Source organism: Macaca thibetana, chromosome 15 (genome assembly GCF_024542745.1).
Source record: "Macaca thibetana thibetana isolate TM-01 chromosome 15, ASM2454274v1, whole genome shotgun sequence".
NCBI classification, from domain to species: domain Eukaryota; kingdom Metazoa; phylum Chordata; class Mammalia; order Primates; family Cercopithecidae; genus Macaca; species Macaca thibetana.
In genome coordinates, this window is record NC_065592.1 from 69398012 (window position 1) to 69425403 (window position 27392).

General features: G+C 34.2%; 1 long non-coding RNA gene across 1 annotated transcript in view; it reads right to left on the bottom strand.

Moving 5' to 3' along the window:
- Positions 1-23892, bottom strand: part of LOC126937362 (uncharacterized) — a 59691-nt gene extending 35799 nt beyond the window's left edge. Inside the window, exons 1-2 of the long non-coding RNA XR_007719708.1 lie at positions 23787-23892; positions 11833-11904 (exon numbers count right to left, since the gene is read on the bottom strand). This is a non-coding gene — a long non-coding RNA (uncharacterized LOC126937362). The remainder of the gene's footprint in view (positions 1-11832; positions 11905-23786) is intronic.
- Positions 23893-27392: the final 3500 nt, after the last annotated feature.

The following is a 27392-nucleotide window of genomic DNA, read 5'->3' on the forward strand; positions in this document are numbered from 1 at the left end:
ATTGATAAAATTATAAATACATATAAAATTTTATTGTATATATTAAACTTGCATACAATTTGTTTGCAATACATGTCTACTAAGTAGAAGAATGGTATTGTTTGGACAGATGTTTTTCAATTAAGGTTCAAAGTTAGCATTTCCATTAAATAAATTTCAAAACAACTTCATCTGTTACTTCTGATCTGTAATCGCATTTAACATAGGTCATCTTTGAACATGTCTTTGCTCATAGATAAATTCTGCTATCAATCTATGGGCATATGGTTTTAATTGAGAATATTTACCATTTAGAGGACATTTATAGACATATTAAGCTCTTCTATTGTTGTGTATATCATTTAGCATACCATCACATTGCAGATCCATCACTTCCAAATGAATATTAGGTAGAGGCTCCTCAATTACACAGTTAAGTGGATTGAGAAATATGGAAATTGTATTTGCACTTGCATTGATGTCTGAAAAATGTTGCTGGAATGTAATTTAAACTTTGAAAATATATTTGCTGCATTTATTGTGGGAGTGGAAATTTTGCATCTTGTTTTAACTTTGACAGCATGGAAAGTGTATTAAGGACTTAGACATCATTTGTAATTCAAACAGCAGTAATCTCTGTCAAAATGACACTGTCACAGTGTAAGTTTCACACATGAACACTGTTTTACCTTATGATTTTAGATTAAATTCACTAAGAAATGTTATCAATATGTGGCAAAGCTAATTTCCAAAGTATTCAGTGTTCAATAATAGTAGTTGAGAATGAATCTTCATAGTCAGAAGAATTTCAATCTTAGCCTTAAGTTCAAAAGCTTAAAACAAAAATTTAGATGGTAAGACATGAAACTGCTATGATGTAAGGCTATTCAGTACGTTAAGTCTATTATGGCAAAAACTTACAGAATTAATCATGGTTGAGTTCACAATTCTTAATGACACTGTTCCTTGACACTACTAATTTAACAACATATGCTATGTTAAATATTTTCCTCTTCCAAATACCTACTGATACATAATACAATGAACACCGTAGGCTTTAAACACCTTAAAATTTCACAATCTTTGTAAATTTGTCCAATTGAGCCTTTCTTCTGCCCCACATATATTTTTACTATCATGAATTTTAACACTTCTTAGCAGATTCCTCTTCAGGTTATACTAAATTAGTATTTTCTCAACTTTTTCTAAAACATTTTGGCCTGTAATTGTTCCACATACACTATTAACAGAGGCTGACTCTCTAATTGTTTAGTCACTTCATCCTTTAATCATTTATTGACTCTGAATAAAATGGGCAGTATCACTTTCTATTCTTTAAAACTCAATGCAAACAACTAGAAAAGCAATTGCTTTGTTTTTTGATTGACTATTGGCATTGCTCCAAATGTTATAAACCCTTTAAAGAACTATTTTTTACCAAGAATCTTATATTCTTACACAAATTTATTTTCTTTGGACATATTTCTTAGGCTGCTATAATTGTAAAGTAGTTCATTAACTTCCTATTAATAAATGCTTTTTATAGTATGGCTAACAAATGAGCCACTTGAAACCTTATTTTCACTGTGGCTTCTCTTTTAATTTTAATTTTCAAAAAATTCTGTTCTAATAAAATATTCTATTATAAATGCCTTATTTTATCTTACCTTTGCTTTCCTGCAAATTGAAAACATTATGATGAGTGCTAACACCTCAAAAACAAACAATTCAATTGGCAAATGGGCAAGTTGAATAGATATTCTCCAAAAAAGCTATAAGCTTATTTAATGACCAATAAGCATAGTTAATTATTTGACATCATTAACCATTAATGAAATCAAAACTACAATGAGATACTACTTCACACTGTCTAGAATGGCTTTCTTTTGTTTTTTGTTTTTTGTTTTTTTTTTAGATGGAGTCTCTCTCTGTCGCCCAGGCTGGAGTGCAGTGGCGCGATCTCGGCTCACTGCAAGCTCCGCCTCCCGGGTTCACGCCATTCTCCTGCCTCAGCCTCCCGAGTAGATGGGACTACAGGTGCCCGCCACCGTGCCCGGCTAATTTTTTGTTTTTTTAGTAGAGACGGGGTTTCACCAAGGTCTCAATCTCCTGACCTTGTGATCCGCCCGCCTCAGCCTCCCAAAGTGCTGGGATTACAGGCGTGAGCCACTGCGCACGGCCGGCTTTTTTTTTAAATAAAATGAAACATAAATAATGGCAAGGATGTGAAGAAATTGGAATATTTGTAATGTTTGTGGCGAGAATATAAAATAATGTATCACTTTGTAAACAATTTGGCAGTTTCTTAAAATGTTTAACATAATTTTACTGTATGATGCAACAATTCTACTATTAGGTATTTATTTGAGAGAAATGAAAACTTATATTTACACAAAGACTTGCACATGGATATTCTTAGAAGCATATTCACAATAACAAAAATTGGCTTAGGTTTGACACTAATTCCTTGAAATCAAAATGTCACAGTGTTTTATTAGTCATAATGAGGCTTACACATCTCAATCTATATCAGAAGCCTTGCACCAGTCTGCCTCACAATGAATCAAATGTGATTATAGACTCATCCTGTGGTTACTTATCTCGTCCTCTCAATGTGTTGTGGGAATAGTTAGTTATATATAGAAGATGAGAAGATTCCTAATTGGTTTCTTAATTTATGGAACCAGGGCTATTATAATACATAGGGCAAGTGAAAACCCTTCAAACTACTGACTTTTGCCAGGAAAGTAAGACAAGAGCAATATCACATCTCTAGGAGAATTGCAGAGATTAAAGAGGAATACAGGAGATGATTCCTAACATATCCCTATGAGAATTATATTTTGCCTAGTGCAAATAGCACACAGATAATAATGATTAGGTTTTGGAAATGTAGATACATTCATATGCCAATCACAGCTGTGGTTCCAGATGAAGTATTCTTATTCTAACAAATTAATGCAATATCTGATACTTAATACACAGATATATGCAGTTATTGACCTAAATTATGCTTTAATTCCTATTTATATCAGAAAAATAATCAGAAGCAGTTGGTTTAAAAGTGGCAGAAGGCAGTCAAATGCCTAGGCAGATAGGGGCAGGTCCCCAGTGAAACCCCACCTTCAAGCCAAAGACAGTTTAAAGCCCGAAAGCCAAGCTACAAGTCAAATCCACTGACCAAACTGAGAACCTCTCTTCCTATTTGGCACGCTCTACTGTGATTGATCCTCATCCTTCACCTATTTTACATATACCTACTCTTCCCTAAATGTTTTTGTTTTTTTTTTTACTGTCCTGCCCACCTTTGCGTGATGTCTTTGTTTTAGCTTTTTTGCATACTCACAAACCAATCAGCACACATTCCCCCAATCGGAGCCCATAAAGGCCCAGACCCAGCCACACTGGGAGAGAAATCACCCAATGTGGCTGGCGAGGGTGGAGGGGACCACCCTCATGTCCCCTCTCTGCTGAGAGCTGTTTCACTGCTCAATAAAATTATTCTCCACTCTCCTCACCATTCAATTGTTAGAGTAATCTCATTCTTCTTGGACATAGGACAAGAACCTGGGACCTGCCAAAGAGCTGGGGTGAAAGGAGCTGTATGTAGCCCTCTCCGTTGCTGGCACCAGGCAGGGGTGGAGCTGGGCCAGTCCTGGAGCCATGGGTCAGAGCAGTGTGACGGGAACAAATAAGCAGAGGCCTGGCCAGCCACAGAAGTGGAATTCTGGCTAGCAAAGCAGGGCCAAGAAAAATCCCATTTCATTTCTACATGGCAAGAGCAGCATAATACCTTCATTATCTTAATTAAGGTTTAAGGTAACTCTTCTCTTTGTCATAATGTTATGTGGGATATCTTTGATCATCTTAATATCTCAAAAAATAAAAAGTTGAATATTACAATAATTATATTTCACTAATTTTCCTGGTGAACTGAAAGTAGCAAGCAATCTAGATACCTTGGTAATAATGTAGATATAGCTTGGTAAATGATTGCATGTCAGAGAGAGGAAGATATATCCTGAAAAGTTCCTGGCTTAAATGTTAGCAAAAGTTCTAGGAATCCAGTAGTTGTGGGGATATTGGAGTATTTTTCTAAACAGAGTATATTCTGAACTTTATACTACATGATGCAAAAAAGGCAAATGTTTGTGGTTATGCCTCTGATATTTGGAGGCAATATATGCTATATTCAGGTATATTGTTCAGATTCACTTATTATATATCCTAGAAGTCTGGCTATTTTCAGTAATATCTGAGGCAAAACAAAAGCAAACAAAAAGCTCTATAGTAGGTAGAATAGCTCTTTTCCCACTTGGGCAACATGGCAAAGTAGTTGTTCTTTTCCCACTTTGGCAACATGGTAAAGCAGACCCAGTGCTTTCGGTAGCATTGTTGTCAAGTGTAAATGCCAGAGAAAGCCTTTGCCACACTCCAATAGAGAAGTTCAAAATTTTGTAACTATAGTTTTTTGAGAAAGATCATGCTAATGTATTATAACTTTCTAATCTAGAAAATCTACCTATTGGGTACTATACTCACTATCAGGGTGACAAGATTCACGTTTCAGACCTCAGTATCACACAATATTCCCATGTAACAAATCTACACATATACCCCTATAACTAAAATAAAAATAATTTTTTTTTAAAGTAGTTTCTGCCCAATACTGGGCACTAGCAGACACTAAATATCACAGGATATCACCGTACCTACCAGGGGCTGTATGTTATCTGATCAAATAAATCACAAAATTAGACATTGATAGCAGATTTTTTTTCATGTAACAGAATGGAATAAGTGAGACCAGGCCTAATCAGGTCCAGAAGGTGAAGCAAAGCACATAAGCAATTGGCTGAAGCTTCCTAGGTCTTTTCTCCTATTTCATTCCCTTTCTTTCAAGCTACATTTATGGCTTCATGAGGAATTTAATCTTAACAAGAAAATGGAGAAGATAGAAAGGCAAATTCAAAATGAGAAAGCAGTGATTAAGAAATTAATATCTGACAAAATTGAATTAAAAGTGAAATATATTAATTAAAAAAAAGACACACAAGAGTGACAAAAATAAAATCCATAGCAAAGTTCTAAGTATCATGAATCATTTAGATAGCCGCAAAAATTCACTAAGCATAGCAAAAGAAGTCTAAGGGAAAAACAGTGTGAGCTTAATTGTAATATGAAAGTTAAAATCACCTCTTAGTATATGGAATATCATGTAAGAAAGAGTAGACTAAATTACTGAACTTAATGAAATTAGTATATGTTTGGTTCTGAAAATAATAAATATATCTACTTTCAAGTTCCAAACATGCAAATAACAAGGCATACGTTTACCAAACCAGAAAAAAACTGGAATAGTTAAATTTATAGTTTAAATTTAAAGTAAAATATTCTGAACAAACACTTAATGTAAAGTTATAGCTGACAGAAAAAAAGGAAAAGGACTAAACCCAAAGGTATCAAAATATTTTTAAAAGCTTTATTAAAACACTTTTGATTTAAAATTGGACTTTCTAATTTAAGTTCCAAAATACATATAGTAGAGCTATATCAACCTAAGAGGGAAAGCCACACCTTAACATACTTAATTACTACTTAATTAGTAAATATATAATATAAAATGATGATTTTATTGACACAAGTTGCAAATACATATCTGAGTGTTTTCATTTTGTGTTGCTTCTGTAACAAATTACCATAAAGTTAGTGGTTAAAACAATAGACATTTATCATCTCAGAAGTCTGCAGATCAGAAGCATAGATGGACTTAGCTAGGTTCACAAGGCCTAAATCAAAGTGTCAGCTGGCCTGGGCTTTTATCTCGAGTATTTGAGAAATAATCTGTTTCCATGCTCTTTACATTCATTGGCTGAATTCAGTTCCGCAAGATTGTAGGACTTGCTGTCAGCTGGGATTCCTTCTCATTTTCTAAAGGCTGACTGCATTGCATCCTTGGCTTGTGGCACTCCCCATTTTGAAAACCAGCTGTAATACATCAAATTCTTCTTGTACTTCAAATGTCTCTGACTTCCCCTTCTGTCACATCTCTCTGACTTTTATTCGGTTCTCATCTGGGAGATAACTTTTATTTTACGGGCTCATCTGATTACATCGGTCTCATAAAGATCACTTGGGGTAATTGTCTAATTTTAATATAAACTGACAAGCAACCTTAATTCTATCTGAAAAATCCCTTTTGCCATGTGATTGAACATATTCATGAGTGTGATACTGGTTATGAGAGGTGGCAGAGGTCAGGGGCCAAAATTCTGCCTACCACATTGGACAAGACAGTATTTATTTTCATTGTTTCTGCTCTGAAAACTAGGCAAAACGAAATAAATTATGAAGAGAAAAAACAAAGAATACCTTAGCTAGCTCAGAAAGCATGATGTGATTTCTCCATGGATGAGAAATTGAAAATACATGCAAATCAATGAGCACGTCTGAAAGCATAAAGCATTCTGGGCTACAGTTCTGCCCTATTATGAAGCTGCCGTCATTCAAGCATTCAGCTGTCATAGAATAAAGGGGATATAAACTGTTTCCCTTGAGAGGGGAACTGTAGTCAAGTTCACTTTACTATAGCAAATGATTGTGTTCATGTTTCTTTTTTGAAAACTTGCTGATAAAATTATAGAAAGATTGCTGTCTGGCATGTGGCTTATAGCAACTTTTGTTCTAGAGGCCTAAGAAGACACAGATACCACTTCCTAATGAATCTAGCTATCTCTTAAAATCCAGTTTGTCACTATGACTTCTAGTTCTGAAAAGGGTCTTAGAGGCTAGGAGAAGATAACTTGGTTAATTTTTTTTTTTATATTTTTCAAATAAAAGAGTAGATTTGTAATTTTCCCAACACAAATAAATAATAAATTTTTGAGATGATGGATATCCCAATTACTCTGATTTGATCATCACACCTTGTTTGATTGTATCAAAATATCACATGTTCCTCATATATGTACAACTATTATGTATCCATAAAAGTAAAAGTAAAAAACAATATCTCATTAATGAGAGTTAATTTCAGGTCAAATATAATGAAAAATGAAAAGTGGATTACCTGAGGTCAGGAGTTGGAGACCAGCCTGATCAACATGGAGAAACCCCATCTTTACTAAAAATACAAGATTACCCAGGTGTGGTGGTGCATGCCTGTAATCCCAGCTACTTGGGAGGCTAAGGCAGGAGAATTGCTTGAACCCGGGAGGCTGAGTTTGCAGTGAGCCAAGATCATGCCATTGTACTCCAGCCTGGGCAATAAGAGCGAAACTCCCTCAAAAAAAAAAAAAAAAAAAAAAAAAGACACATAGAAACTCTATGCCCTAAATGATGAAACAAATGCAAAATTCCAAAATGAATGAAAAAAAAAACATAAAGCCAAGATAATTCAGTGGAATGGTTTTATTAAAAATGTATCAAACAATGTAAAATAAGTATAATCCATATTTTTGAAATTAGTGATGACACAACTCCCTTATAAATGAAAGGACTTGTACAATAAAAACAGGCAAAACTAAATAAAGAACTTATAAATTTGTCTAAAAGTCTAAAATGTTATAAATAGTAAAAATTTAATAGAGGGGATGAACTTTAGTTTAAGCACAGGGAGAGAGAGAATTTATGAATTAGAAGATAATTTTGAGAAATTCATTTAAAATTCAATAGCAAAGTTTAAATAAAATATGAAAACATCTGGCAAGAAGGAGAAACTGATGGACTACAGTACGTTTTACAGGATTTCAAGAATAAAACATCAGAAAGAATAAACTACAGGCAATATATAAAAAGGTAATTGGCAAAACATCTCTAGTATTTAAGACCTTTGTGTTCTCAAATCAAAAGTTTGCCCCAATAACTTAGAAGAATAAACTTATAAACCCACCCCAAGAAACTTTATACTGAAGATACAAAAAAGCAGGAAAACCAGAGACAATTATAGCGATCAGAGAAAAGCAAATTGCCTGTAAATTAAAGGTAATTTAGTTGACAACATATAGCTTATGAATACCAAGACAAGAATTTTAAAATATTTTCGAAATAGTAATGGACAAATAATAACCTTCAAATTGTATACTTTATATAAAGTGTAAAATTTTATTTTTATTCATGAGAAAATGAATACAAAATAATATCTATAATAGTAAGAGACAAGAGTTCTTTAGCCACAGACTCTGACACAATAGGCTATTAAAAATATTTTTTGCAGGTATGAAAATGAACCACAAAACAAGAAATAAAATAGAATCAAAACTTCAGAAGCTGACATACTATTTCAAAAAACTGTCACCTATTGAATGTAAAAATAATCACTAATTTGTTTTGTCTTCAGGAAGATAGCATAATTAAAACTCTAACGATAATATGAGAAATTGGAGATATTTACTGAGTAATTAAAGCACGCTATGTTTGGAAGATGTGACATAAAAACAACCTAAGTGTCAATTCATAGACAAATGAATGAATAAATAAAGAAACTGTGGAATATATATTTACACATATACATAATGATATATTATCCAGCCTTATAAAAGAAGATCCTGCCATTTGCCACAATATGTATAAACCTGGAGGACATGATGTTAAGTGAAATTACCCAGACATGAAAAGAAAAATATTGCATAATCTCTGTATTTTAAAAAAGTATAATAAGCAGAGATAGAGAATAAAACAATGGTTAGTAGATTAGGTTCCTGATTAGATTAGATTCTCATGAGGAGTGTAGAATGTAGATCCCTCACATGCACAGTTCACAATAAGGTTCATGCTCCTATGAGAGTCTATTGCCTTCACTGATCTGACAGGAGGTGGAGCTCAGGCAGTAATTTGAGCGATAGGGAGCAGTTGTAAATACAGGTGAAGCTTCCTGGCTCACTCACTGCTCACCTCCTGCTGTGCAGCCCAGTTCGTAACAGGCCTTAGACTGGTACTGGTCCAGGTTTTGGACTCCTGCCGTAACATAATAGTGTATATCATAAGTATATATAGTAAAATTCATTTAAAAAATAAATGTTGAAAGATGAAATATTTTTGAACAAAAAATTAAATCTATGCAAATATATGAATGTATGTGTGGTACCCAGTGTGTGTGGTAAGTAGGTAATGCCTCCCTTTCCTCCCCTAACTTTGCAGGTTTTAACTGTAGGAACCTTTGAATATGTTCCTGCAATTAAGGCAAAAGGGACTTTGCAGATGTAATTAAATTAAGGATCTTGAAAGTGAGAGATATTTCTGAATTATCTGGTTGACCTAATGAAATTCCAAGGGTCTTTATAAGAGAAAGAAGGAATCAGAAAGGTAAGAGAAGGAGATGTGACACTGGAAACCAGGGGTCAGAAAGACAGAGATGTAAAGATACCATGCTGTGGCTTTGAAGATGGAAAATGGGTTTGAATAGAGATTCTTCCCTATAGCCTCCAGAAGAAATTCAACTCTGTGAAAACCTTAGACACATTCAAGCTTCTGACCTTCAGACCTATAAGATAATAAATTCATGTTGTTTTAGACCACTAAAGTTTATGGTGATTTGTTATAGCTGCAATAAGAAACTGAGGCATTTTAACTCACCACCCATTAAATATGGGCTAGGCATTATGATTTACTTCCAAAGAGTACAATAAGGAATTAGTAGTGGGGGGGAGGGTGTGGGAATAACTTCACAGTGAAGACATCAAACAAACATTCCCTCTGCTTGTGACCAAGCTTAACAAAACCAATAACAATAAGTCATGTTGATAGCATGTACCCTTAGTATGATATAATAATAACAGCATGTAACCTCTGTGGTTACTTCTCCAGAGCCTGTATCTCCAATCTAATTATGAAAACTATTATGAGACAAGTCCAAATTTTAGGAAATTCTACAAAATATTAACCAAAAATCTTAAGGTCATCAAAAGCCAGATAAAAATCTTAAGGTCCCTCAAAAATCTTAAGGTCATCAAAAGCCAGGGAAGTCAGAGAAACTGTCCCAGCAAAGAGGAGACTAAAGATAATTGACAAAACAATGTAGTATTGTATCCTAAATTTGATCCTGTAACAAGAAATTAACATTAGATAAAAACTTAGAAAAAAATCCTCATAAAGTACCAGCTTTACTTAATAATTTATCAGTATTGGTTCATTAGTTATGACAAATATGTTATATTAATGTTAGATGATAACTATAGTGAAAACTCGGGTGTATATAAACTCTGTGTCGTGTTATCTTTGCAACTTTTATAAAAATCTAAACTATTTCAAAATGAAATGTTTATATACATACATGGCATATGAGATAAATACCCAAAATAAAACAAGGAAGAAATTTTGTCAATCATGTGTCATGCAAAAACTAGCTAAATACCATTAATGCAAAAATAATTATGTCAGATTTGGAAAATATAAAGAGTAAGTAATTAATAGGTATGAAGTAGAATAGCATATACACACACACATAATCACCTGAATGTTTATATAATTGTAGGCAGTATGAACTATAAAAATGAGTATATTGGGAGGCCGAGGCGGGCGGATCACAAGGTCAGGAGATCGAGACCACGGTGAAACCCCGTCTCTACTAAAAATACAAAAAATTAGCCGGGCGCGGTGGCGGGCGCCTGTAGTCCCAGCTACTCAGGAGGCTGAGGTAGGAGAATGGCGGGAACCCAGGAGGCGGAGCTTGCAGTGAGCCGAGATCGCGCCACTGCACTCCAGCCTGGGCGACAGAGCGAGACTCCGTCTCAAAAAAACAAAAAAACAAAAAAACAAAAAAAATGAGTATAATGCTGACAAATTAAAATGAGAAAATAACGAAACCTCTAAATCAGTTAGATACTTCCATAGTAATACTTCATAAAATCCAACAATGGAACTACAGTGGTACATAATAAGAACTTGTTTCTCTCACAGATGTGGGTTGGCTGGAGATCAGCTAATTCAGGGTGAATTGGTAACCAGACCAAAGTTTGGTTGCAGAAGCCAGAGACAAAGTTTGTTGAGAGGAAAAGCAGTTTTAATCAGAGAGCCAGCAAACCGAGAAGACGGCCAACTAGTGTTCTAAAGTGCCATTTAAAATTTTGAAATGTATCATAGTGTTTATAAAGAGAAACTTGGTATGGGAGACATGCTGGAGATGTGTGGAGTACAGGGGTTATGTGTCTTGTTCCTATGGCTCTCGGGTAATCACACATCCAGAGATCTGGTTGATGTTATCCAGGATGGTGAACTAATTGCTTACAGCAGCCCCTAAGCAGAAGGATTCTGCACTGGGGACTCAGTTCTTGGTTTGTTTCATGATTATCCTCTTGGATTTCTTAAGCAAGATCATAATTAGATAAGCACGCATTGCCATAAAGAAATGTCTAGAGAAGGAAGTAATGGAGAGGTGAGAGTGGAAGGAAGAAAAAGTAAGTGGATGATTAAAGTATGTATTTAAAAACTATGGTAACTCATTACAGGTTCAGTGTGGCAGCTCTGTTTGAAGCTGCAATTACAGCTGAGCTTGCATTATACAGATAATCAAGTCTAGTGTTCTCCACAAGTGATCATTCTAGTAACAGCAGTTACCTGGGAGAAGCACTGTTCTTGGAAAGGTGAATAATTAAGGGGCAAGCCCCATTGTACAAGCCTATTACAAGCTCCTACTTATACAATATCTGCTAACATCACATGGTTTAAAGCAAGTCAAGTAGATAAAGTATCACAAAAAAATTTACTTCCCTCTACAGGAAGACCTACAAAGTTACAAACTCATGGAAATGAAAAGGGCAAATTATGGTTAGGCAATCACTCAATTTTCCATAACTTCCAATATAGCCATAGATGAGCTTACGTCTCTCTGAAATGCATAGTGATAGATTAACTCACCTCTCTCTGATGAAAACATACCAAAGACAAGGAAGTATTGAATACTGCAGTTATCAAACGACTTAATGGAACCTATAAAACATAACATCAAACAAATTTTGAACTTTGAGGTGGTATTTTTATAGTTCGGCCATTTATGGAGACATATAGAAATCAGCAAGTGTTAAACAATCAGAGTTCACAGGCCATTTTTACAAAGCAGTTAAACTATACAGCAACAATAAACAGAAAATTTGAAACCCCCAAGAAAACAGCTTCAGGAAACTAAAAGCGGATTTTCAGAAAGTGTTGTCACTAGCAAACCATATAATGTAAAAAGAGAAAAGTACAAAAACATTAAGGAGAAAAAGCAATAGTTTTAGAGAATATTGATATTTTAAATATGATTAAAATAAATTATATTATTTTAATTTCAAAAACAAAACAAAACATTTTTCTAGACAAAATTGAAAATTTATTCAAGAGGATATAGACAATATGAATAAGTAAAAAAAAAACACTAATAAAAACAAATCAATGTCCTCATATTTAATTGAGGACAATGCAGATACAAATTTATATGATAACATGAGGATGAAAGAAGATAATTCATAAAAGCTCTTAACTAAACTATTGGCACAAAGTATGTGCTTTACCAAAATATATCATTATTGTTTATTGTCACATGGGAGTAGGCCTGGACATTTGCACTCATAAATTCTTATTTTTTTTCCACACAGTTTCCTTCTTTCTTGGTCAAAGACGGTAGGCAGAAGTCCTTTAAGTCTCAGCCCTCTTGGTCTTAGGTTCCATGGAATCTAACAGTGTCCACAGGCTTCACCATTCTGTTTTTGTTTTGTTTGTTTGTTTGTTTTAGTAACTAAATCAAAATGAAGTATCTTGTTCCTTTTTGCATTTGTCCCTATACATATTTAATCTCCCCCTAAAAATAAGTGGCAAATATGATTCTTGTGTACAATTCAGGGATTCATCAGTTCTGGTACCATAACTGCCAATACTGTCAAAGTTACACACTGGTTTCTCACAGCAGAAGCACATTGCTATCGGCAAACACATAGCCAGAGCCACTGGGCCGGAGTAAAACAAAGTGCTTATTGTGGTGTTAGGAGGTAAAGGGAGTGTTTCTCTCTGAAGGCTTCCTACAGTACATTTTTTTTTTTTCAGGGGGGGAGAAAAAAACATTATGCAGTTGTTTGGTAAAAAGAACTACCATCACGTTACACTGTCTGGAGAAAGTTAAAACATAATGCTATTTAAGAAACAGTCCAGAAAGCAAGAAATAATGATAGTCATATGTACAACATTCTCCTTAATGTTTATAAAATATAATTAGATTTAAAAATAATTATTTTATCTTCAATATAATTATATTCATATTACATGTTATATACTGTATATAACTATAAATATTTTTGTATTATATAAGTATAATTCAGACTATTTGAGTCTCTTAAATATATGGTTACTATATGTTTGTTCTCCTGACCCCAAGCCTTAACAGTGATTTAATGTAGACTAGAAACAAGGACTGTCTTCCAAAAAGGACATTAACAATGATAAGCTGGGAAGGTGATGAATCACACAAATTTGGTTTTACTGCTTCAAAAATATGCTTAATAAAAGGAATCAAACACTATCTTCTTGAAAAATTACTCTCCATTGGGTAATTAACTATGAGTTGACAGTTCTAGCATCCAGGGTTATTTGTAATTTACTGATTTATTATCAATTTTTCTTGCTGGTACAATCACTTCAAAAAGCAAAACCTCAATTTGATCATATTTAAAGTCCCAAAGGTACCGTAGTCATATTATAGTTTATCTTAGCATGCCCGATTTTCACACCAATTATTCAGAGCTACATTTTCAATCCAACATGAAAAATGTCCATAGGCCATATCAGTTTTTAGTTGTCTTTACCTTATCTAGAGATAAGACCCACCCATGTGGTTTTAGAATTACATTATGTAAGTGACCATGTTAATGAAGCAAGAAGTCAATTCTATCCATTTTAAAGCTTTAACTGGTAGAGTTTGTTCAAGGCATTTAAAATGTTCTTTGCTGTTTGAGCAAAGTTAAGCTATGGAGCACGTTACAAATAAAACATATTAAGTAGAAATAAACTTTTTAAGAAAGAAGTTTAAATGCAGCTAAACTATAGTGAAGGAAAAAACTTTTAAAGCTACCCTCAAGATTTCTGTAAAAGATTTTAAATTTGTGAATACAAATACAGTGGCAGGCATGTCTGTTTCATGTTATTATATGATCATTATTATTATTGTATTCTTGCTAAGTATATCTAAGAGTTGCTCATAGCATGTCTTTTTTTTTAGTATAATATAAAGGTGTCATTTTGATCCTGGGAAATGTGATACAAAAGCTTTGCCAACATTTGAGTCAAATGGTACAAAATTTGTAATTCATGTGATCACACTTTCACACGGAAAAGAAAGGCAGTTCAAAATCTTGACACCAAGATGAAACATGAAAAATCAACTCAGGATATGTTGATGTATAGTAAAAATTTATTGCATTATCATTTGCAATTGGAAGACAGATATCCTGAGAGTAGTATATATACTAGACAGTTCTGACAATATTTCTGATCAGTTTCTTTAGAAATGTAATGTGTTATTTTAATTAGATCACGAGTTTGTTCTATGATGAACCAACACACAGATTGGTATTATCTTCTATATTTCTCTACATTGGAACATCTGCAAAATATGGAAGTATGAAAGACAATTTATGAAATTCTCGTGGAATAGGAACATAGAAGTGATTGTGTCCAAGCACATGAGTGTATGAGATTTCGTGACAAAGCTTTCTACAAAGAAAGATGTTTTATGAAACCAACAATGCCTGAATAATAGCAAGGCTCTTTATTGATCTTTGGGAAATACAGGTTACAAAGAATGTTTTTTTTTAACATTTGTAAAATGAAGAAAGAAAGTCTTAACTTACACTGTTGATAATAATGCACCTAGCATCCCTATGTTAGTAACAACATCTGAAGTTCTAAAAGCAATGCTTTTCTATTAGAAATCCTTTATAATATTGGGTGATAAATGTGTAATTTTCTTTCACATTTAACAAAGCCAAATGTCTAATCTTTCAGTGACTTAGTAGATATTGTACTTCAGAAAAGAGATATATTTATTATTGTAAAGATATTTTGCAGAGAGATAGGCAAGAAAAAATATATGAAAACAACTGTTTGTCTACAAACAACAGATGTGAGACACTTCTAACTTATTACCTGAATCAGTAATATCCAGGCTTAAGAATGGTATTTAAACCATACTTTGCATTTGCTTATACAAATAAACTATTTCAGTGGAGCATAGTTAGCTATCTGATCATAATTAGAGTCAGAATTTTTTGTATCCACAGACTCAGGAGCTACAGGTGTATATCTATTATACCCTGTTTCTCCACAGCATATGTTTGTGGTTGAAATGGACAATGAGAACACATGGACACAGGGAGGGGAATATTACACACCGGGGCCTGTCAGGGGTTGGGGGGGTAGGGGAGGGATAACATGAGGAGAAATACCTAATGTAGGTGACGGGTTGATGGGTGCAGCAAACCACCATGGCACATGTATACCTGTGTAACAAAACTGCATGTTCTGCACATGTAACCCAGAACTTAAAGTATAATAATTAAAAAAAAAAGAAAGAAATGGAAATGTGGAGTTACTGGATCTCAACATAGCAACAGATAGATATCTAGCAGATAGATATCTAGCAGATAGATATCTGTCAAGAAAATATTTAAATGTTCCATCGCAGTTCTGCTGCTTTGGACAATGCACCAGTGAATGCTGTAATAGCATGAGATGTTAGATGTAATGGTGCAGCATATTACAGTGGGGCTAAGTTATTCCAATAAGATTTTAGAGAATGAGACAGAGGATATTACAGGCACTGGAGATGGTGTTCTTTGAGAACCCTATAACTGGTTCTTATTGGTTATCCAGGTAAATTCATAACAAAATTAGTCCATACCAACTTGACATTTTTCATGCTCTTTGACTAAGGACTAACTTAAATGTCTCCTAAAATTGAAATTATGATTCTTTTATTTCCATTTCAATTAATTTATTTTTATGCATTTCAACGTTTTCTTTTCACATGCCAAGAAATATTTTCTCATCATAATTTTGTTGAATGAGTAAAAAACAGTTGAATGATCAAATAATAGGAGTGTGAGTATCATTATTCATTACATCTTCAAGGTTCTAGGCTGTAAAATCCATGAAGAATTTGCCATAAATAGTGAAACACCTAGCTGTTAAGGAACATCAGTGTGAGATATTCTGCAATCTGGTTATGTGACAAAATTGACTATTTTTTTACCTTAATTGACATGATTGCTTCATTGCTATGTAGAAACGGACATATTTTCTCAAGGTATACTGTTCAGGAATTTGCAATTTTCCCTATCTACTTAAATAATATTTGTTTCAAATTCCTTAAAGACTAACTCTCTACTTTTGTAAGGCTCTCAGCATTTTAACTCATGTTTATTTATGTACATAACATCTTCCTCTCAAAATTGAAAGGATTTCACATATAACATCTATATCTGTTTTATTATTTTAAAGTCAACACTGCCTTACAGCACCTTGAAGAAGGAAAGGGAAGAGGGAGCAATATTTTGCTATGCATTTGTCAGTCCATGAAATTCTCTCTACATTTAGTCTCATTGTAATAAGGATCAAATACCTGACATCAGGAGATGCACAATACTATTGCCATTATACACAGAGTAATTCGTTAGTTACACAAAGAACAGAGTCATTATTTTCCAATAAAAGTATACTTTACTTTGTCTTTTATATTTGGCCTACCCTTGTTATCTTTAAAAGATATTTTTTGGAAAAAAATAATGCCAATTCATTTGAAAAGTAATAGTAATCATGGCTAGTTTAGTATAGACAACTTTGTCAAAAAATGTGTGTATTTTCTTTTAAATAAATGGTATTTTTCTAAGAACAGATACTGAGGTGAAGTGAAGTTTAGTTCTTTTATTCATTTTCCTATATGTTTTAAATTAATTTCTAATAGAGAATCTGTACCGTTGTGCTAAATTTTATTTTAAAGAGAAAAGAAAGTAATTATGCTTCTACATGTTTTAACAAATGAAGCAATTTTATCCTTGCGTCTTAAGCTGTAATCGTTGAGCCACTATAGTATAATGAATACTTTTCTTCCAGGCTATTTAAAAGATCTTCTCAGTATATAGAAAAGGAATTACAAATGCAGACAAGTTCCTGGGAGATTCTATTTAGGGAGACGATAGCACCTGTTTCTTTCCCCCTTTCCTCTGTAGTCACAATAACAAAAGCATGGTTAAAAGAAATGAAGACTGCATTATGAGAAATGTATCCAACAGGACAAAACATGAAAAAGTTGGTTTTACATGTGATGTGAATGAGGTCTAGAAGAATAGATGCAAACCAGTCTGAACTTTATAAAAAATAATGAATGTTTCCGCAAAAAAATGCAAAAGAAATTGGATTCCGAAGCTACAAGTTTTTATTGCCAGGAGGACCGCTTTTCAGAAGAAGCTTGCATCTGTTGTAAACAGACCAGACGGATATAACCAGAAATAGAAAGCTTCAAAGAGAGAGTGTGATTCACATGTTTTGCTCTAATAGAAGTATCAAGCTTTCTTTTGAAGTAGATCGGTCTTCGAAGCGGGTGTCCTAAAGGTGCCATCAGACTACTGAAAGTCAGCCATTGTTTGAAAGCTTGCCAGTTTGAAGGCCATTAATTGACAAGCTGTGAAAGTCCAGCATCACAGGAAACGGAATTACACAAAGGGTTGAGCCTTGATTCCTCGCACCTCACCCAGAGAAACAGTAGAGGGAGCTGCCAATCTTTCAAGACTGAAGTGTATGCAGTGTGCAGTTTTAACGATCATCCTCTAACTGATAATTTCACTAGGCAAAAATCACTATAATGTCTTTAAATTGCCTTATGGCTTTTAATTTATATTATTTTCTCAAACTATCAACGCAGAATTGTTTTGGAGAAGAAAAAAAGAAACAAAATAGTTTCTTCTCACAGACAATTCCTGGTTTCCGAATTTGTGTGGTGGCCAAAATATGACCCTGTGCCTTTCTGGTAAGGGCAGAAGGCAGAGTTAGGTTCATCTGAACCATAGGTATTGCAGGGCTATTCCAATTCCTTCTTGTCTGTAAGGATTATATTTTAGGTGTAAATATAGTTAAATTTCTCCTCCATTTTTGAGAATGAGCCTCAGAAGTGCAGCAGTATTTGAAATAGGGCCCATTGAACGATTGTGAAGATTTTGTTACAGATATTGTTAAACACAGCAATATGATTATTACACAGTACCAGAAATATTTATTCAGTGTCAACTGCAACTTGAGATGAGGTGCATATCATCCCTGTCTTCACTTGACTGCTAATTGCCCCAGGCAATCCTTCTGGAAATACAACAGAATTGTAAACTACAAAACGGCAGAAAACTTGGCAATGCTAAATGGTGAGAAAGCCTCCTAAGAATGCAAAATTGGTTATTAGAAAATTCGTCTGTCTCCCATGGAGCAATTTAATGTGGTGCCTTGACATCAAGCATGTTCTCATTGTATTTGCTGATTGAGAAACTATCTTGGTAGATTATGACCTTATTGCTCTGACTTCTATGCTATAAATAGTTTTAAAATTAACAGGAAAATGGTCATTCCTCATTCCCACTACTAGCATTTTATTTTATTTTATTTTATTTTTTTCAAAACTATGACCCATTTCTCTTCTCTGCTGCATCAAAGTAGGACCAGGAATAGTAAAGATATGGGATTATTTATATTTATATTCATATTTGTATAAAAGAAAATATTGAATAATCCCTTTTAAAATGTCAGAACCTGAAAAGTTCTGTGTGGAATGTTTTAAATAACAGGTACACCTGCAAGCCTTGCACACAAAGTGTACACTTCTGCAATATTTGGGGTAATGGTGCCATATCGTTTGAAGACCTATTTCTAACTTGAAAATATCAAGATAATCTATTTGAACTGCTATTTTATTTTTAGAATGAATATAAGCAACCACAAACTGAAATATTTTCAAATCACAATTTAAGATTGTTTTTTCAAGCAAACATTGTCTGTAATATCTTTTGGATCACAGAGCATTCTCAAGTCATAGTTATTCTGGTTTTAAATACACTTGAATGATTTCTTTGCAAATGGTATCTATTTAACTTTATATTTTGAAACGAATTTGAATTTCTTTGGAGAAGAGTTGCAAAGATAGTACAGGAGCAATTCACGTACCCTTCACCCAATTTTTCCTAATTTTAACAGTTACATAATTATGGCATATTTATCAAACCTAAGATATTAACATTGGTGCAATACTATTTGCTAAACTACAGACTTTATTCATAATTCCCTAGTGTTTCCACTAATGTCCTTTTTTCCTTCCAATATAACATGTAGGACATCATTTTCCTATAGTGGTCATATCACCTGTCTCCTCAACCTCTCACAGTTTCAAAGTCTTTCTTTTTCTTTCATGACTGACATTTTGAAGACTACTGCTAAGTTACTTTGCTGAATATGAGTATGTCTGTTTTTTTTATGAATAGAATAAGGTTATGAATTTTAGGGAGGTATACTTCAGAGATTATGTGCCTTTCTCATCATATCATATCAGAGAGTGCTGGGAAAATGATTCATCAATGATAATGTTTACCTTAATCATGGAGTAAGGTAATAACTACTAGGTTTCTCTACTGTAAACTTACTATTTGTTTCTATTTTCATTATCTGTTAGAAGTGAGTCTCTAAAGCCAGCTACACTCAACGGGCTGATTAGATTACAGTATTTCTTCGTGCAGTTTCTTCATGAGTTTTGTGCTTTGGATTCTTTGAGTTTCTTGGATCCAGAAAAATTCAGTTATCATTTCTTTAAGTATTTCTCCCCACTCTTTCACCCCAATTTGGAGACTTCAATTACAAGGATGCATAAAGTTGTTCCATGGTTCACTAATGTTTTGTATACATATAGTTTTTATTACATATTATAGGAGTTATATAATATACTGAAATATATATTTATATATAAAGATGTATATTTTTAACTTTATTTTATTTTAGATAGCTGATATTTCTACAATTTTGCATTTACTAATGTTTTATTTTGTAATGTCTAATCTGTTATTAACTCATCTAGTTTTTTTCATCAGTCATTGTAATTTTCATCCTTAGATTTTCATCCTTAGATGTTTGAATATATGTATTCTCAAGTTATAATAACTCTTTCTAAATATCCTTGTTGGCTAAGTCTAGTGACTGTGTCAGTGGTGAATCTGTGTCACCTGATTGATTTTTCTTGCAACAATTGGTAATACATTCTTCCTTGTCTGCAAACCTAGCACGTTTTTATTGGATGCCCAACATTGTATATTTTACCTTGTTGAGTGTGGGATGATTTTGTATTTCTGGACTTATCTTTGAACACTTTTGTTCTAGAACACTTTTATCCACTAAGGTTTTGCTGAACATATTTTTCAGACAGGACAATATTGTTTAGTCTTGAGCTAACTGTTCTCTTTTAAATATTCTTCCCAATAGCCTGTGAATTATAGGTGTTCCAGAATGTTTGGTAGAAATAAGCAAACAGGAATAAAAATGCTAAAATAATAATAAATATATTTTTAGAAATTCTGTGTGAGTAATCAGGTACCATTTCCTCTTATCATTTTGCGTGATTTTCTTCTTGGCCATAGATACTTTCCTCATCACGTGCATGTGCTTATCAATATTTTTATGAATAATCTAGGGACATCCTTTGTTTACTTCCTGAGTTCTGTCTCTGCAGCCCTCCTTTCTTCTACTCTGATCTATAGACTCTTTCTAGCTACTTTCTCTTTCTTAGATGTCTAACCCTTTTTCAGTTCATCTGCTTCATTTGCCCAAGCTCCCTTTCATTGCATTGTGGTTTGAAAAAACTCTCAGGGAATGAAACTGTTGCAATTATAGGTTTCAGCTCATATATGTTCCATCTCTCAGGGTCATTATGTTTTGTTTAATAATTCCCAGCTTTTAAAAAATATTTATATTTGTATTATTCTCTAGTTGTTTCAAGTAGATAGATAAATCCAGTTATCTTATTCCAATATGGTCAAAGGTAGGATTTCTTAAACTTTTCTTGATTCCACATTAGATTGTCCTCTGAATGTATTTTAAACCTGTTATTAATTCTTTCTTTTTGTCCCAAAGTTGAACATGTCTCTATAACCTCTCTCGAGTTCCAAGTTCACTTTATCAGCTGCTGATCTATGCTGCCTTGTGAATATCAAAAGCAGTTTGTCATAATATATATACATATCTGAAAAAATCCTATAAATCCAGCTTAAAATATTGAAATCAAATAAAGTCTGTTGTCTGAGCATAACTGAATTAAACCAGAAATCAATAAATAATGAAATCTAGAAAATCACAAACATTTGAAAAAAGCCACAACAGATTTTTAAATAATTCATTGGTAAAATAATGCATTGGTCAAAATTTCTAACTTAATTTAGAAGTTAGAAAATATTTTGAGCTGAGCACAATGAAAGCACATCGTATAAAAATTTGTGATATGTTACCAAAGCGGTGCTAAGAAGAAACTCTAGCATTTGTGTAAGTCAGTAGTGGATGCTACAGTAAAAATACCATAGCTTGGGTTACTTAAACAACCGAAATTTATTTGTCATGATACTAGAGGCTGGGAAGTCAGAGATCAGGGTAGCAGCATGGTTGAGTTTGGGTGAGAATAATCTTTCTGCTTGTCAAATAGCCATCTTCTTGTTGTATCTTTATATAGCAAACAGTAGAGAGAGAAAACTCCAGCTCTAGTGTTTATTTATAAAAGCATATTAATCTTATCATGAGGGCCCAACCTTCATGACCTAATTATTTCCCAGGGGCTCCATCTCCAAATACCATTGCATTGGGGTTTACAGTTTCAATAAATGAATTTTGGGGGAGACACACTCAACCCATAGCAGCATTACATTATTATATTAGGAAAAAAAAAAGTCTTAAATCAAGAATCTAACCTTCTATCTTGACAATAAAAAATATGGAAAAATAAAACAAAATTAATAAGGAAAAAAGTATCAAGATAATAAAAATAAATGAAATTGAACAAAAGAAAAACAATAGAGAAAACCATCTAAAGAAAAATCTGGTTTACAGTAAAAGAATCAATAAAATTGACAAGCTTTTTCCCAAATGACCAAGAAAAGATATATATATAGAGAGAGAGAAAAGAAGAGAACAGAAAGTACCATGGTAATGAAAGAAAAATATCACTGCTGGCCCAATATAAATAAAAAATAAAATAATGGCATCTCTCAAGTAAATCTCTGTCCATAAATATGACAATTTATGACTGACACATTGTTTGAAAGATGCTATTTATCAAAATTTATAAATAAACACATCAATAATTTATCCAGAAAAGAAAGTAAATTTGTAATTAAAATGTTGCAATAACAATAAAACATGTTCAGGCCTAAGTAGATTCACAGAAAAATTGTGGCAAGTATGTACGGAAGGAATAATATTCATTTACATAATCTCTTTCACAAAATAGATGAGGAAGGGTGCTTTCTGAAACTTTTTATGAGACCAATACAATCCACACAATAAAACTAGAGAACATATTATAAGAAAACAATATTAGACCAATATTTCTAATTAATATAGAAACAATTTTTAAGGAAAATATTACCAAGCCCAAAGAAGGAACATATGAAAATATTGCTGTGTCATTACCAAATGGTATTTATCCTGGGTGAGCAAGGATAAATGCAATAGAAATGATTTAACATTCAAAAATCAGTATAGTTTACCATATGTAAAGACTCTAAGAATAAAAATTGCATGTGCATCTGAACAGATGCAGAAACAGTATTCAACAAAATTTAACATCCATTCCTGATGAAAAACTTAACATGCTAATACTTGAAAGATGATTCCTAAACCTTTTAAAAAGTTATCTACACAAAACTTAGAGAAAATACCATGTATAATGGTAAACACTGAACGTTTTCCCCCTAAGATCAGAAATAAGGAAGGGATTTTTCTGATTATAGCTCCTATTCAGAATTATACTAGAACTCATGGCTAGTCCAATTTGAAATAGAGCAGAAATAAAAGACATTCTGCTTTGGAAGGAAGATATAAAATTTTCAATATACATAGACTAAGCAATTGTACACATAGTACATCTGAAGGAATCAAAAAATGTCTTAAAACAAATAAGTCAGTTTATAATGTGTAAATTTTCAATATACATATACTAAGCAATTGTACACATAGTAAATCCAAAGAAATAAAAAAAAAATCTTAAAACAAATAAGTCAGTTTATAAATGTAGGAGAATAAAAGGTCAGTATAATAAAATAAATAGCGTTTATATATACTGGCAATGACTAATTGGACTTTTTGTCAATTTATAAACAGTACTACTTAAAATAGTACACAAAAAAACTTGAAATATGTAGATTTTAAACTAAGAAAATACATGTAAGATAGTGCTCAAAACTAACAAATACTAATGAAGAAAATCAAAATGTTCCTAAATAAATGAAGTTATGTCATATGTTGGAATTAGAAGATATATTATATTTAAAACATCAATTCTCTGAATATTTATTATATAGATTCAGTATAATCCAATCAAAATACACTAGGGTTTTATTTTGGTAGATACTGACAAGTTCATTTAAAAATTGTATTAAAAAAGCAATAGAAATATAATAGCTATAACAATTTCAGATAGAGAGGGGGTGGAGCAAGATACCCAAATAGAACCCTTTAGGAATTACCCCTCCTGCCCCAGAACACCAAATTTAACGACTATACACATAAGAAAGCACTTTCATAAGAACCAAATATCAGGTGAGCAATCATAGTACCTGGTTTTAACATCATATCAAGGAAGGAGGCACTGAAGAGAGTAAGGAAACACAGTCTTGAATTGCTGACACCTCTTCTCTCTCTGGCAGCCACCACATGGCATGAAGAGAGAATCTGAATACTTGGGGAATGAAAAGGAAAATGACTGTGGGACTTTGTACTGGAACTCAGTGTTGCACTGTCACAGTAAAAAGCAACACAGAGCAGAATTCATCCAGTGCCCAAGGAGGGAACATTTACACCAGGCTTACACAGAGGGGAATCGTCCTTCCCAGTGGGCACAACTTGAGTTCAGCTAGCTTCACCACTATGAGCTAAAGTGCTCTGTGATTCTAAATAAACTTAAAAGGCAGTCTAGGCCACAAGGACTGCAATTCCTGGACAAGTCCTGGTGCTGTCCTTGGCTTACAGCCAGTGCACTTGGGGTGCACATGACCTAGTAAGAGAACAGCTGAGATGGCCAAGGGAGTGCTGTCACCCCTCCCCCAGTTCTGGACAGTGAAACTCACAGCTCCAGAGAGACACTCTCCCTCTACTAGAAGAAAGGAGAGGGAATTGTAAAAAGGACTTTGTCTTAGAGTGTGGATAAAAGCTCATCCACAGTAAAATGAAGCACCAAGAAGAGCCTTAAAGCCTCTATTCTAGACCCTAGCTCCTGAATAGTGTTTCTAGACTCATACTGGGTCAGAAAGGATCCTGATGCCATGAAGGGAAAGATTCAGTTCTGGCAAGATTCATCACTTGCTGATAGAAGAGCTATTGGGCCCTGAATAAACATCAGTTACCAGCCAGGTAGTAGTTGCTGTGGGTCTCGTGTGAGACCCAGTACTGTGCGGGCTTTGGGTTTGACCCAGCACATTCTCAGCTGTGGTGGCCACAGGGCCAAACTCTTTCGTTTTGAAGAAAGAAGAGAGAAGAATAAAAAGGACTTTGTCTTGCAACTTGGGTTCCAACTTAAACACAGGAAAATAAAACACTGAACAGACTCCTAAAGTCCCTAATTCCAGGCCTTAACTTCTGAATAGAATTTCCAGACATAGCTTAGGCCAGAAGGGAACCCATTGCCATGAACACAGAGACCAGGCCTCGCAGGATTCACCACCTGCTGATTCGAGAGTCCTTGGGCCCTGAATAAACATCAGTGGTAGCCAGGTAGTAGTTGCCACTAGCAGACCTGGGAGTTTCTAAACTACTACTACTACCTGGCTACCACTGGGAGTTAGCAACTACTACAACTACTCCCTGGCTACCACTGAGAGTTGACAACTACTACCTGGATACCACTGGAGTTCTCCACTGGGAGAAACTCCTGCTGGAGGAAAAGAAAGAGAAAAGTTAAAAAAAAAAAAAAAAAAAGTATTTGTCTTAAAATTTGGGTACCAGCTCAGCCACAGTAAAGTAAAGCACCAAGTATATTCCTAAAGTTCCCAATTCAGGACACAGTGCCCAGACAGCATTTCTAAACACACACTGGACCAAAAGAGAACCTGCCTGCCCTGAATAGAGAGATACAGCTTTGGCAGGATGCATCACCTGCTGATCGAAGAGCTCTTGAACCTGCACATTGGTGGCACCCAGGTATTAGCTGCTATAGTCCTTGTGAGAGACTCAATACCATGTTGGCTTCAGTTGTGATCCAGCACTGTCCCAGTGGTGGTGACAACGGGAATGCCTGCATCACCTTTCCCCCAACAGCAGGCAGTTCAGCATGGAGAGACAGACTCCATTTGTTTGGGGGAAAATAAGGGAAAAGAAAAAGAGACTGTGCCTGGTAATCCAGGGAATTCTCCTCAGTCTTACTTAGGAGCACCAAAGTGCTGTTTCTGTGAGTCTACAAGAGTCACAGCATTACTGGGCTTGGGGTACACTTCATGCAGATATGGCTGTAGTGACCAAAGACTTAGATCACAACACTCAATTCCTTTTGAATACTTGGAAAGTTTTCTCAAGGAAGATAAATGCAAATAAGTACAAACTGCAAGGATTAGAATAAATGCTTAATTTTTTTTAATGCCCAGATATTGAAAGACATCCAAAAGCATGAAGACCATTCAGGAAATTATGGCCTCACAAGACGAACTAAATAAGACACCAGTTCCCAATCCTGGAGTGACAGAGATATGTGACCTTTCAGAGGGATAATAAAAAATAGCTGTTTTTGAGAATGCTAAATGAAATTTGAGGTTAAACAGGGAAAAAATTTAATAATCCTATCAAATAAATTTAACAAACAGATTTTTAAATTTTTTTAAGAAATAGAGCAGAAATTCTGGAGCTAAAACACAATTCATGTACTAAATAATGCATCAGACTCTCTCAGCAGCATAATGATACTTTCAATCAAAGAAAAAAAAATAAGCCTGAAAAGAGGCTATTTGAAAATACATGGGCAGAAGAATCTAAAGAATAAATAATAATAAAAAATAACACCTACAGGATCTAGAAAATAGCTTCAAAAAAGCAAATTTAAGAGTTAGGGGGTACGTATGCAGATTTAGCTGAGTATATTGCATAATGCCGAGGTTTGGAGCACAACTGATCCTGTCAACCAGATACTGAGCATAATAGCCAGTAGTTTTTCGACATTTGCCCCACTCTATTCCTCCCAGCTCTACTAATCCCCACTGTCTCTATTTGCCATTTTTATGCCCATGAGTACCCAGTGTTTAGCTCACTTTTATTTATTTTGTTTCTTATTTTTATTAACTTATTTATTTTTGAGATGCAGTCTTGCTCTGTCACCCAGGCTGGAGTTCAATGGTGCAATCTCAGCTCACTACAGCCTCCGCCTCCCAGAAGGCGGAGCTACTCAGGAGACTGCCTCAGCCTCCTGAGTAGCTGGGATTACAAGCACCTGCCACCACACCAGGCTAATAATGTGTTTTTAGTAGAGAAAGGGTTTCACCATGTTGGCCAGGCTGGTCTTGACCTCCTGACCTAAGGTGATCCGCTTGCCTCAGTCTTCCAAAGTGCGGGGATTACAGGTGTGAGCCACTGTGCCTGGAATATTTCTCATTTATAAATGAGAATGTGCAGTTTTGGTTTTCTGTTCCTGCATTAATTTTCTTAGAATGTCCTTCAGCTGCATCCATGTTGCTGCAAAGGACATGATATGATAATTTTTACATGGCTGTGTAGTATTCCATGGTATATTTCATGGTATATATGTACCATTTATTTTATGCATCCACCACTGATGGGCACCAAGGTTGATTCCATGTCTTTGCTCTTGTGAATAGTACTGTAATGAACAAACAAGTGCATGTGTCTTTTTGGTAGAATGATTTATTTTCATTTGGATATATACCCAGTTATGAGATTGCTGGGTCAAATGGTGGCTCTGCTAAAAATTCTTTGAAAAATCTTTAAACTCCTTTCCACAGTGGTTGAACTAATTTACATGCTCATCGACAGGGCCTAAGCCTTCTGTTTTCTCCACAGCCATGCCAGGATCTGTTGTCTTTTGACTTTCTGCAAATAGCCATGCTGATTAGTCTAAGATGATATCTCATTGTAGTTTTGACTTACATTTCTCTGAAAATTAATGATGCCAAGTATTTAAAAAGATACACAGAATCAACAGACTTATAACCAGAGTAAAAATA